The sequence below is a fragment of the Schistocerca gregaria genome, chromosome 2 (genome assembly GCF_023897955.1).
Source record: "Schistocerca gregaria isolate iqSchGreg1 chromosome 2, iqSchGreg1.2, whole genome shotgun sequence".
NCBI lineage: Eukaryota > Metazoa > Arthropoda > Insecta > Orthoptera > Acrididae > Schistocerca > Schistocerca gregaria.
In genome coordinates, this window is record NC_064921.1 from 428,325,700 (window position 1) to 428,339,824 (window position 14,125).

Consider the following 14,125-nt stretch of genomic DNA (forward strand, 5'->3'; position numbering starts at 1 on the left):
CTCATTAACGAGCTTGAGATGTTTTATTGTGTCGATATTTTACACAATATCACAATCAACACTTTACGTTTCTTACAGCTATCCTGCTATCCCCCACTTTCACTGCCCCAGCCTCCTCCACACCCCCATCAGCCAGATTGCTTCTTCCATCATGTGCAGTCTGGCCTCGGCAGCCAGAGACAGTGGTCATGTGTATGTGAGTTGCGTTTGCATGAAAGTGTGTGCGTGTGTTGTGTAATTCAGAAGAAGGCCTTTTGGCCGACAGCTTACTTTGTTAGCAGTCTTGTTATTGTACCTGTGCGCGACTCAACACTTTGCTGAGGACTTACGTTAGTTTGGAGCAGGAAATCACTAAAGAAGTTGTCTGTAGTTTGCTTCTGAGGTTGTCTGGCTGAAAGGACTGAATTTGGAAACCATTTCGTGGGGCAGCTGGGAGCTCACGCAACCGCGGAGGAGTCGGCACTGTGACGGTACGTCACATAAATGGACATTTGGCAAAAGAGACGAAGTTTTTGTTAAGAGACGTGTGAATTATAAATTATTTCAAGGCTGTGTACGTGTGCGCGATGTATAACAAATAGTAAAGAGCGTAAGTTATTATTATCAAAACACAAATATCGATGTAATAAACAAAACACAGTTTTTTGTATAACCTATGGCCATGAAGATCAGAGACAATGCTTTGACTGATCTAGCTCTCCTGTTTTGTTTCGTCTAGCGGTACGCCGCCATTGTAGTGCTGTCTGATAATTAACGTAGTTTTATCTGTATTTTGAAAAATATAATAAAAATTGACATTAGAAAGTGTGTATTATTGACTTAGTTGTCACCTCTCATGATCGCAACCATTAGTTACAATTAACAAAATTTTTACAGAACTTCGCAGTACAGGGAGGTCATCTTCCCTAGCAGGATTTAGTCGGCTATTATGCTGGCTGCATTATTTAATTAAAATATCATGTCATAATATTAAATGTAAATGCGAGAGACTTCTCAGTTTTGATCTTTAATTAATTTCAAAGTTAAAAAGAGTCAAAATAGATTTGGTTTATTAATATTTAGAATACTGAGTGAGTTCAGTATGTTTCATTTTGGCCGCCTAACGGCAGACGAAATTCTCTCCAATTCTGCCTTGCAAATAAATGAACAAAAATATTGAAAAGCATTACATTCCGCAATATCTCACTTAATCTTCTTGTAATTTGGTACATAAATAACCAGTAGCCCCTGAGACCATATTAATAATTATAGTTTGCAAAAGAATATGCATATTTTCTTTTCTAAATACTAGCGCTCAAGCAAACTATTTATTAGAAGGCGGTGAGTCGCACGTTGTGTTTTTAAAAAAAATACTACATCGTACGTACTTCTGGGCAGCCGATGTCCGTACGAGTGTTATCGCGGTATAAGTTAATTAAAAGTCTCATGCTAGCCCACAATATTTAAAGCAACCCCAACCAAAATCATAAAATATATAATTATAAAAATAAAAATATACACTTTTACCGTGATAGCACGTAGTACCTAACTTATACACTACTTAACCTAAATTATCCTAAGGACAAACACACACAACCATGCCCGAGGGAACACTCGAACCTCCGCCGGGACCAGTCGCACAGTCAATGACTGCAGCGCCTTAGACAGCTTGCCTAATCCCGCGCGGCGAAATATAAGACAGATATTCAATTTTAACGAAACTACGATAGAGATTACAAGCGTTACGCGATAACATCAAATACAGCATAAAAATCACAGGAATGAGTTGCCATCAATGCGACGTTAAGTATGACTGCAAAATAAATATGAAGAGAGTTACAATTGTTTCAAATTATCAGTAGAAATTAATAACAATTAAACCATTGGGCCAATCTCATCATATGAAGTATCAAATGGCAAACTTGCGATGTCATCGAACATCACAATAGGCTGCATCGAAAATCCTGCAACTATATCAAAAGTTACAAACAATTTTATAAAAGTTACATAAACAAATGATCCATGATTACAAATCATCCACAAGCCACACGTTGTGTGAAGGCACTGTGAGTTACCTAGTTCTTCACCTAATCATTCCAGTTAATGTCTACTCAAGTTAACGATTAGACATACATGAAATGATTATTTATGTAAATGACCATTAATGAAAGTTACGTTAAATAGCTACGGACGTGCAAATAATAAAAAGTAAAACAAAATTATAAAAGGAAACGTATCTGGAGGACAGAAGGACGCTTTTTCCTCAAGTTGACCACACGTATTTTATAATTTCAGTGTAAATATTTCATATTGTAAAACCAGATGTACAGTATTTCTTTTTTTTGTAAGATTATGGGAGAATTATAACATTATGTGTATACAGGGGTGGACAAAGATATGGAAGCACAATGAGAAATGTGTACTTGAACATAAATGTAGATGATAGTCAATCCTCCAATGTATTGAAGACATTGCACATGTGCAATGTACTGAGGACATTCCACATGTGCTGTTCTATCTGACCACTAACAGCACCTGTGAAATGTCCTCAATCATTGCAAGCGTCAGTCGTGGTCAGAACGGTATTCTGTGTACTCGTAAGTGTATTATGACCGAAATAAGTGAACTTGAACGTGGACAGATTGTTGGTGGTGGGTGCTTTCGTAACCAAGGGAACCGAGCAGTTTGTTGTTTCAGGAGACATCGAATCGAAGATTTAAACCGCAAACAGGGAAAGCGAAAGAACATCATCAGCTAAGTCAAAACGCGGACGAAAGTGTGTGATGAGTTTCCGTGATGGACAATCATTGAAAATAATAGAAATAAGAGGACAGCTGCTGCAAAAGTCGCTGCAGTACTGAGTGTCGCATTCGCGAACCCCGTTAGAATCAAAACAACACGAAGGGGGCTGCAGAAGTAGGGAATTACAGGGCGAACTGGAATTACAAAACCAGTGATGCAAACAGCCATAACCAAAGAACATGGTGCTAAAGCCATAAAACCTGGACTATGGAGCAGTGTAAGAAAGTTAGTTGGCCGGATTAGCATTGTTTCAAACTTGCCACAGAGTTCACGGCCCAAGCGTGAAACATGGCATAGGTTCCGTGTTGATTTGGGCAGCCGTATCTTAGTATTCCATAAGCCCCATGGCTACTCTACAATGTTCCATTACTGCCAAGGATTATGTGACCACTTTGGCTGATCAGATTCATGTCATGGTATAATGTTTGCTCCCCAGTAGTGATGCTTCGTTCCAAGATGACGTGGACCTTGTTCACATAACTCGTTGTTCTAAACCAGGAAACACATGCTCTAACTATGGATGACCTGCGTAGAACAGGTAGGATCTATGGCTACGACCTTATGGGTGCTACATATCACAGTGTTTATGGTGTTGCCACCTATGTAAGGAGAAATGTCGGGCATGGTCGTCTCATTTCCACAAATACAGGTAATGAGATCCATTATGCCTCTATACAAGTGGAGGAGACCATTATAAATTATATTTACAAGGTACAAAATGTGCAATGGCCACTGGAAGTTCTACCAATTACTGCCCACCCATCGATTTATACTGGAGATTTTAATAGTCCCCATGGTCACTGGACCTATGCACGTGAAAGTGAGTGTGGTATTGGACTCAACGACTGGGCTGAAAATGAAAACCTATACGTGGACTACCACAGGGCTCCATCTTAGACTCACTACTATTCAACGTATATATCTCCGACCTCCCTAATACTAGGTCAACGAAATTCTTCTACGCGGACGATATCGCTCTTGCCTGCAAAACCAAGGATCTAGGACGAGAGGAGACAATTCTCACAGAATATCCAGTCATCATGAGCGCCTATTTTAGCAAGCGGTGACTTAAACCCAGTACAAGTAAAACTGAAGCATTTACATTCCATCTGAAAAACAAACAAGCTAATGCGGAGCTCAGAGTGAAACTTAACGGAAACACTCTTTGCCATGACAAGTACCCCAAGTACCTTGGTGTCACCATTGACCGCACCCTTTCATATAGAAGACATTTTGAAAATACTGATGCCAAGACAAAAACTCGTAACAATATTATTCGAAAACTGTGTGGAATGACGTGGGGAGCTTCAGCAGATACCTTGCGCACTTCAACCATTGCGCTGGTCTTCTCAGTAGCCGAGTATCAGCTGCCACGCTAACTTGATTGACTTCCAGTTGAACCACACTATGCGGATAATAACAGGGGCAATCCGACCAACACCGATTTAGTGGCTTCCTCTGCCAACATATATCCCCCCCTCAATCCGCAGAAACGACGCCTTGCTTAGGGCATACCGCAAGATAAAGGTGAACCTGGAAGACATACGAAGTTTACGACGAAATAGACTCAGTTCAAGATACCCAACATTACGGCAACCAGAAAAGCTAGATGCCACTAATTCTAGTGTGAGAGACTTGTGGAACCAAAGCTGTCAACGTATTGAAAATCCTGAACAGCCTGAGTTGTTCCGAAAGTATAATTGTGATGCTGCTGGCACAGAACTCGACAGGAAACTGTGGGTCAAATTGAACAGAGCTCGCACTGGGCGTAGTCGATGAGCGGACTCTCATTACAAATGGTGTGCTGCAGAGTCTCCGGGTGTGACTGTGGGGCTCCGAAACAGACAATCAAGCACATTAGAGCTGAATGCTCCTTGCATTCCTTCTAGGGGAGTTGGAGCGACCTCATGAAAGCTGATGTACGGCTCTTATATGGAATAGGGACCTAGATATTGACATTTAGCTAGTTTCTTATATATAGTTTTTGTATTTTCAAATTCGTGTTATATATAGTAATACCGATGTTATAATTACACTACTGGCCATTAAAATTGCTACACCACGAAGATGACGTGCTACAGACACGAAATTTAACCGACAGGAAGAAGGTGCTGTGATATGCAAATTATTAGCTTTTCAGAGCAATCACACAAGGTTGGCGGCGGTGGCGACACCTACAACGTGCTGTCATGAGGAAAGTTTCCAACTGATTTCTCAGACACAAACAGCAGTTGACCTGCGTTGTCTGGTGAAACGTTGTTGTGATGCCTCGTGTAAGGAGGAGAAATGCGTACCATCATATTTTCGACTTTGATAAAGGTCGAATTGTAGCCTATCGCGATTGCGGTTTATCGTATCGCGACATTGCTGCTCGCGTTGGTCGAGATCCAGTGACTGTTAGTAGAATATGGAATCAGTGGGTTCAGGAAGGTAATACGGAACGTCGTGCTGGATCTCAATGGCCTCGTATCACTAGCAGTCGAGATGACAGGCATCTTATCCGCATGGATGTAACGGATCGTCTAGCCACGTCTAGTTCACTGAGTCAACAGATGGGGTCTTTTGCAAGACAAAAACCATCTGCACGAACAGTTCGACGACGTTTGCAGCTACATCACAGACAGGAGCGCCTGCGATAGTGTACTCAACGACGAACCTGCGTGCACGAATGGCAAAACTTCATTTTTTCGGATGAATCCAGGTTCTGTTTACAGCATCATGATGGTCGCATCCGTGTTTGGCGACATCGCGGTGAACGCACATTGGAAACGTTCATTCGCCATCGTCATACTGGCGTATCACCCGCCGTGATGATATGGGATGCCACTGGTTACACGTCTCGGTTACCTCTTGTTCGCAATGACAGCAGTTTGAAAGGTGGACGTTACATTTCAGATGTATTACGACCCGTGGCTCTACCCGTCATTCTATACTTGCGAAACCCTACATTTCAGCAGGATATGTACGACCGCATGTTGCAGGTTCTGTATGGGCCTTTCTGGATACAGAAAATGTTCCGACTGCTGCCCTGGCCAGCATATTCTCCAGATCTCTCACCAATTGAAAACGTCTGGTCAATGGTGGCCGATCAACTGGCTCGTCACAATAAGCCAGTCACTACTCTTGATGAACTATGGTATCGTGTTGACGCTGCATGGGCAGCTGTACCTGTACACGCCATCCAAGCTCTGTTTGACTCAATGCCCGAGCGTATCAAGGCCTATATAAGTGCCAGAGGTGTTTTGTTCTGGGCACTTATTTCCCAGGATCTATGCACCCAAATTGCATGAAAATGTAATCACATGTCAGTTGTAGTATAATATATTTGTCCCATAAATACCCGTTTATCATCTGCATTTCTTCTTTGTGTAGCAAGAGGTGTTTTGTTCTGGGCACTTATTTCCCAGGATCTATGCACCCAAATTGCATGAAAATGTAATCACATGTCAGTTGTAGTATAATATATTTGTCCCATGAATACCCGTTTATCATCTGCATTTCTTCTTTGTGTAGCAATTTTAATGGCCAGTAGTGTGTATTTACATACATTATTTTAAATCGTTAGCGATGTATTACTTCAAACTTTATTTAGTTGTATTGCTTAAGAGATGTAATCTTAAGAAACCTGCACCTCTGGTAATAACCAAAACAGTGTTCACTTTCTGTCAGTCCTTTCATTCTGCATAAATTTATCCACGTTTGGCAACATAATAATTAATCTTAATGTTTTCAGCATGTGTACAAAATGTAAGCTATATATATTTGACATGAAAAGATTTTTGTACCATGGGAGACATTTACACTGATTTATCTGTTCATCTACACAATTAAAAGATCTCCAGAATATTTTAAGACCTTTGGTTACTGTGCTTTGTTTTTCTTTATGTTCTTTGCATTGTGAGATGGTGTTACTGTGTTTTTCATATGTTCTTTGCATTTGTTTATTTCTAGATCCTATCTTTGTTCTCCCATTGTTAAAAAGGGTCATGGTTCATATATAATGTACCATAACACAGACAGGAAGCTGTGACTGCTATAGACATTGGGCTTTAGATATTTTATTTTCACATTTGCATTTAGGTTCAATCTCCAGTCAAAGAGCTTTGCACAGTCATGTTCCTAAACAGTTTTTTGTTTTTCCTTACTAGATCGTGCCAGAGGTATTCGATACTCATAACATGGTATGTACATGTCATATTAATGTATTTAAAGCCATATGATGAAAAAGGTAAACATGCGAAAAGTGTTCTGGAAATACATAGTGATTGATGAAGATAAACTTGTTCGTTCTTTCGATGTCAACCAATGATCGAGCATATTGTAAATTAAAGATTAATAGTCAGTCCCAAATTGGATTCCACTAGCACCACTCCACTGAACATGCATGTACTATTTCACTGTCCATGTATTACAATCTCTGAATGAAGAGGCTTCACTTAGTGAGATTATTTGTGATCCATTTAAGACATGTGACTACGCAGTTGACAACATTCTTTGAGATAAACGTAAAGCTTATGACTTTGAAATACATACAGAAACTGGTGGTCTTCATATCTGGCTGATGGGAAGCAAAGGCGGTTCTCATGGTGAATCTTTTTCTGAATGGAGATAAATTGCTACTAGTCTTCCACAGGGTTCAATTTTGGCACTACTCTTGTTCTAGCTATGTAAGTACAACCCTCAATCTTACACTGATAAAGAATAAATTGTGCCATTTACTGACATAAGGCACCACAATCAAGCCCAAGAGAGCTACTACAGCAGAACGAGCTGTAAACGAAACGTTCAAAAGTATAATTGATTGATTCTCAATAAATGATCTGGCACTTAAAAAACACAGTTCATTCAATTCTGTACAAGACAAGACATATCTTCAACATTAACAGTATACCATGAAGAAAACGAAATATGTAAACTGAGTGTCCAAAGTCCTGAATGTGCAGGCTGATCAGAACTTAAATTCGAAATCACACATTATAGATAATCGCAAAATGTTTGATATCAGCTACACTTGCGCTGCTGTAACTTCCGTATTACCCTCCTGAACCCACCGATTCCATATTCTGCTAACAGTTCTTTGAATCTCGACCAATGCGAGCAGCAATTTCGTGATACGATAAGCTGCAATCGTGATAGGCTACAATCCGACCTTTATCAAAGTCGGAAACCTGATGGTACGCATTTCCCCTCCTTACAAGAGGCATCACAACAACGTTTCACCAGGCATCGCCCGTCATCTGCTGTTTGTGTATGAGAAATCGGTTAGAAGCTTTCTTCATGTCAGTACGTTGTAGGTGTCGCCACCGGCGCCAAACTTGTGTGAATGCTCTGAAAAGCTAATCATTTGCATATCACAGCATATTATTCCTATCGGTTAAATTTCGTGTCTGTAGCACGTCATATTCGTGGTGTAGCAATTTTAATAACTAGTAGTGTATATACTCTTTGATCTCGGCTGGTCCATCTGTCTGTCCATACACTCACATTGCCTACACCCTCCCTTTCAAATTAGTTAGCCATTCACGCCTTTCCAAGATACTTTCTATATAAGCAATGGACTAGCATGACTCATAAAATCTGATAGATTCAACAACACACCAACAGTTTGTACCCCATGTCATCTTGAGTGAATATCTCTCTTCGTATACCTATCTAAACATATCTTTTAAATAATATTAATGTATTATTGTATGTTTTTCTTATAATGGATACCATTTATACTATCGATTCTTGTGTAGGTGAACATTAACTAAAAGGATTTCATATGATACTAAATTTCAGGCTAAAAGATATAAAAAGAAATTAATTTGGTAGTACTATTTACAGACAGTTAAAATTACTCTTGTATTAAAAATATACGAAATTACGAAATTTCTGGAATACTTAAAACTCCTATTATTAATTCTACAATATTTTGTTGATAATTATAACATTTAATTCTGGACTCATTTACAAAAAATGATATATTTAGCGAAGATTCTTCTTTTGTCAAGAAAGTATGTAAACTCTTTTGAATTGTAAACTCTTTTGCTTTGTAAACTCTTTGGAATATTCTGAGTACTGCAGAATGTAGGGGCTAGTGGTAATGCCTCTGATGGAAATGCATGTGTTTTTTAATTTTGTCTTGAAAATATAATTGAGGATTGTTTGAATATGGAGATTATGAAGTCAGTGTGACATAGAAGAATCGGATGAAATAAAATAAAATCCCAGCAACAGACAGTTTTTCCATCAGTTATTTAATCATCAGGAATCCACTTTGTTAAATCAAAATTTCAGCCGCAAAAATGTACCCCTGCACACAAGAAGTGGAGCCAACAACAATTAGAGAAAATGAAGGTAAGTAAAAAGTTCTTTTTTTGTACATCTTACACCTCTCCAAGCTCTTGAAACTAATGTAGATACCCTGTTATTCACATGAGTACTAAAAGAAATCAGCGAAATTACGATTACGCAGTAAGTCACACAAATCTGAAGGCTGTAAATTCAGATAAATACTTAGGGATTACAATTACAAATAACCTAAATTGGAACGATCACATAGATCATATTGTGGGTAGATCAAACCAAAGACTGTGATGCATGGACAGAACAATTAGAAGGTGCAACAGGTCTACTAAAGAGACTGCTTACACCACGCTTGTCAGCCCTATTCTAGAGTATTGCTGTAAGATGTGGGATCCGCATCAGGTGGGACCGAAGGATGACATCGAAAAAGTACAAAAAAGGGCAGCTCGTTTTGTGTTATCGCGAAATAGGGGAGATGGTATCACAGACATGATACGTGAATTGGAGTTTCAAACATTAAAACAAACGCGTTTTTCGTTGCGACGATCTTCTCATGAAATTTCAATCATCAGTTTTCTCCTCCGATTGCGATACATTCTGTCGGCACCCAACTACATAGGGAGAACTGATCATCATGATAAAATAAGAGAAGTCAGGGCTCGCACAGAAAAATTTAAGTGCTCGTTTTTCCCGTGTGCCGTTCGAGAGTGGAGCGGTAGAGGGACAGCTTAAAGGTGGTTCACTGAACCCTCTGCGAGGCACTTTATTGTGAATAGCAGAGTAATCAAGTAGACAAGGAAAAATTTAATACTGGTGTGTGGGAGGGTAAGCTTACACCATAAATTAGTTTGGTTATTTGCATGTTTCCTTGATATTTTCTAAATGAACAACAGACTAGCCCAACTCATAAGACTCAACAGATCTACCCATGAACCATCAGTTTGTACCCTGTGTAAAATATATGTTTCTGTTACTAACAGTATATCTATCTGCACATTTTCGGTTTCTTATAATGTATTACTTCAACAATAACGTTAAATGAAATAGCCATAGGCTGAAAAGACGGTTTTATAGCATTTTATTTCATGGTCGGTTTAGTGACCTCCCATCCCATCTCCAGATCTACCTGTGCACATGGTAAAACGTTTTCTCAAAAATTACTTAAGTTGTATAGTCACAAAATACAGTATTTCTCATACAGTATTTCTCAAAAAGCATACATTATAGTTATTCGGTCTTAGGATTAGGTTAGAGTTCTTGTAGTTAAGTTTTTATGTAAAAGGCTTACAATTAGTCATAGTAAATACCAACTATTATAAATTGTTGTTAATCAGTTTTCAATAGAACTGAACCTCCCACTTTAAAGTGGGAGTGTATACCCACTCTCCATGAGTGGAAACATTTTGGCATTGATACCAAGCTTTATACCGAACATGAATGAACATTAATTTGACAGTAAGAACGTGAGATTAGGTTATTATCCACCAGTGGGAACATCATATCATAAAAGAAGAGTTGATAAATCACTATATTTATCTATGTTGACCCATAGTGTCATCATTCAGAGAGGAAATAAAAATATTAATACAAGAGCATTTTTTACCTTAGCGGATAAACATTATCAAGTAATGTTTTCATCCACCTTTCTATTTAAAGTGAAAGCACATTTACAGTGGCAATGTTTCTAAAGACATGCAATTGAAAGCAGTACAAAAGAGTTGGGAAGAATCATGAGACAATAAAGCTATAATCTATGCCACCTAGGCCACATAAATCATATTCTCAAGGTATACAATGGTGAGAATGTCAAGGATAATCTAAATAAAAAACTGATCTCCATACATAAAGCTCAACAGATTCACGGAAAACCAGCATTTTGTACCCTCTGTCGGCGTGAGAGTATACGTATCTGTTTATTTGTATCTACTTGCATATTATATCTACTTGCATATTTTAATTCATAACCAATGTAATACTTCAACCTTTACTTAGTTACAACACGTAATGTCTGCATCCACACCTACATGACTATTCTGCAGTTCATAATTAAGTGCCTTACAGAGTGCTCATCCAACTACCTTCAAGCTGTTTCTCTACCGTTCCTCTCTCGAACAATGCGGGCAAAAAACTAACACTTACATCTTTTTATATGAGCTTTGATCATCACGATGATCATTCTTCTGTATGTAGTCTATTACGCGATCTCTCTCTCTCTCTCTCTCTCTCTCTCTCTCTCTCTCTCTCCCTCTCTCTCTCTCACACACACACAGAATGAGAGAGAGAGAGAGAGAGAGAGAGAGAGGGAAAGAGAGACGGAGGGAGAGAGAGAGAGACGGACAGACATACAGACAGACAAACACATACTAACCAATGTAACATAATAATAACAAGTAAAGGATTATTTTTACATAAATTTTGCCTCTTTTGGCAATATAGTTACTACATTTAATGTTTTCGACATGTGTAAGAAATTATAGCTATGTGCACTTAATAGAAAATAGTTTATGTACCACCAGAGATATTTACGCTAACATACCTGCTGATCTACACAATCAAAGACCTCCATAATGCCTTAAGACTTGCTCTGAAATTTTTTTCTGTTTGTTCTTTGCTATGTGTCCTTTGTACTGTGAGATAGTGTTTGTCATATGTTATTTGAATTTTTTGTCATATGTTATTTGAATTTATTTATTCATTTCTAGACATCATCTTTATTCTCCAAGTGTTTACAGAGCGTGATCGTTTATATGTGATGTATCCCGACAGGAAAAGCAGCCTGTGGCCATTGGAGGTACTCTATTTTAATTATTTTACTTACATATTTACATTTACTTACAATCTTTAGTCAAATGTTTTGTGTTTCTCTACCAGAAAGTGCCACTGGCTTCCTCAAATTCGTAACAAAACACATGCATGCCATATTAAAACACATAAATCCATCTGATGATGGAGGTTTAAATGTTCGAAATGCGTTGTGAAAATAAATAAACAGTGATTGGTAACAGAAAGCTTGTCGTTGCATTCAACAATAGTCACAGTAAAGCGTAGCCTAAAAATGTTCGCATTCTTTAATGAATTACCACTTCCAACTTTCCTGAGAAGGAAGTTAATAGTGTAATGAGTCGTTAGTTATTAATATCGGTCCTACTACATTTCTTAAAGAGGAGATCTAACAGTGGTGTACTTAAGTCCGCCTGAAAAGGTATTTTGTGAAAGTGATGTATTAAATTTATGGCTAAGTACAAAAGCTATAACAGAAGACCATGATTTAATATTTTGCTTGAAATTTTGTCAGGGGCATTTTTGATGTTAAGAGAATTACTCATTTTCCTGCTTCCAGTAACGAAGTTAAAGGAGTTTCGATTCACTGCTTGTGGTGTTGTCGCATATACTAGATTTCGTCTTAAGTTGAACTGACTGTATCGAGTTCCTAAGATGTATTGAAAAAGTTATTGTTAAAGAAACTTGCTATATGTTCGATGTCATGGATCATTTGGTTATTATCGTTAAGTTCTAGACCATATTGTTCCCTGATAAAGTTTCAGAATTATTAGTCTGTGGTATGACATGAGCTCTCTGATTTTCTTACAAGCCTTGGTTCAAATGGCTCTGAGCACTATGGGACTTAACATCTATGGTCATCAGTCCCCTAGAACTTAGATCTACTTAAACCTAACTAACCTAAGTACAGCACACACCAACCAGCCATCACGAGGCAGAGAAAATCCCTGTCCCCGCCGGGAATCGAACCCGGGAACCCGGGCGTGGGAAGCGAGAACGCTACCGCACGACCACGAGATGCGGGTTACAAGTCTTTTCAATACAGAAATATACGTTTTATAATATGACAGCAGTCGCATATCTGGGATTTTCCTGACTATCAGATATAGTTCTCTCTTTCTTCTACATTATACATTAATGTAATTTGCTGTACCTGGTTTCTTTGATACGCAAATGGTGCCGTATTTCGCAGTTGTCTTTGGGAAACAGCTGTCAAAGTCAATGATGAAGTTATTTACGATTGCATTAAAATTAACATTTACATCCACTGCCTCGTGTTTGTAATTCCAACTGATGCTATACATGTTCCTTCTACAGGTTTCTGTTGCGAGTTCTAATGGTTCTTCTGCTTGATATGTGATTTAGATTTGTCATACTATCTATTACAGTTGACCCACTAGGTTACCCGAGAGTGCTAATGCGCTGCTTCCTGGACTCGGGTATGCGCGCCAGGCCCGGATTGAATCAGCCCAGCTGATTAACGAAAAGGGCCAGTGTGCCAACCAGCCTGGATGTGGTTTTTAGGCGGTTTTCCACATCCCAATAGGTGAATACCAGGTTGATCCCCAAGTCCCGCCACAGTTACACGCCTCACAGACATTTAAAAAACGTTCTCACTGTTTCATTTTTTTTATAATAGATGCAGACAGCTGGGGTACACTCATACTGTCCCAGGGGGTGTGCGGTGGCGACAGGGAGGGCATCAAGTCACCCCTTAAAATTAACCATGCCAAATGCGACCTTAACCGCACCGACCCTGCGCAAAATGAGGGACAAAGGCACTAGCACAAGAAGAAGAGGACACTATCTACTACAGTTAACTGACTATCACAGTCTGATAACTCTTTTGGTTATAACGTTGCTCATTATGTCCACATATACAAAAATATTTTCTTCTGAGATGCTATTGTTCTGCACAATTCCATTGTGAAAGTTTACGAGAAGTTTTGCTATTAGTATTACGTAAAACTTTTGTGTAATTTTTTTCTCATACTCTTTCAAAATAATGAAATTTAAATCATGAAATTTATAATTTGCCTCGTTTAGGCGAAGTTCTGAAAATTTCTCACAAGGATCTGTAAAGTGTAATAATTACAATTGTGATATTAGGCACTATGATTTCACATGCAAATGCTTCCATTTATTGTTCTGTGCGAAAACTGTTTGTGTCTATAGTTTGAATTTGCAATTTTTTTCACGCGCACAAGTGCTCTTTTCTCCGGTTTGCTCCTGTAGTAAGAATCTGATAATTTATAATTTTCAGCATTTTATACCT

General features: G+C 38.6%; 1 protein-coding gene across 1 annotated transcript in view; it reads right to left on the reverse strand.

Annotated features, from left to right (window-relative positions):
• The window catches only part of LOC126324303 (glutamate receptor ionotropic, kainate 2-like), a 206,047-nt gene that overhangs the window by 24,441 nt on the left and 167,481 nt on the right, over window positions 1–14,125 (reverse strand). The gene's annotated exons all lie outside the window — the stretch shown is intronic.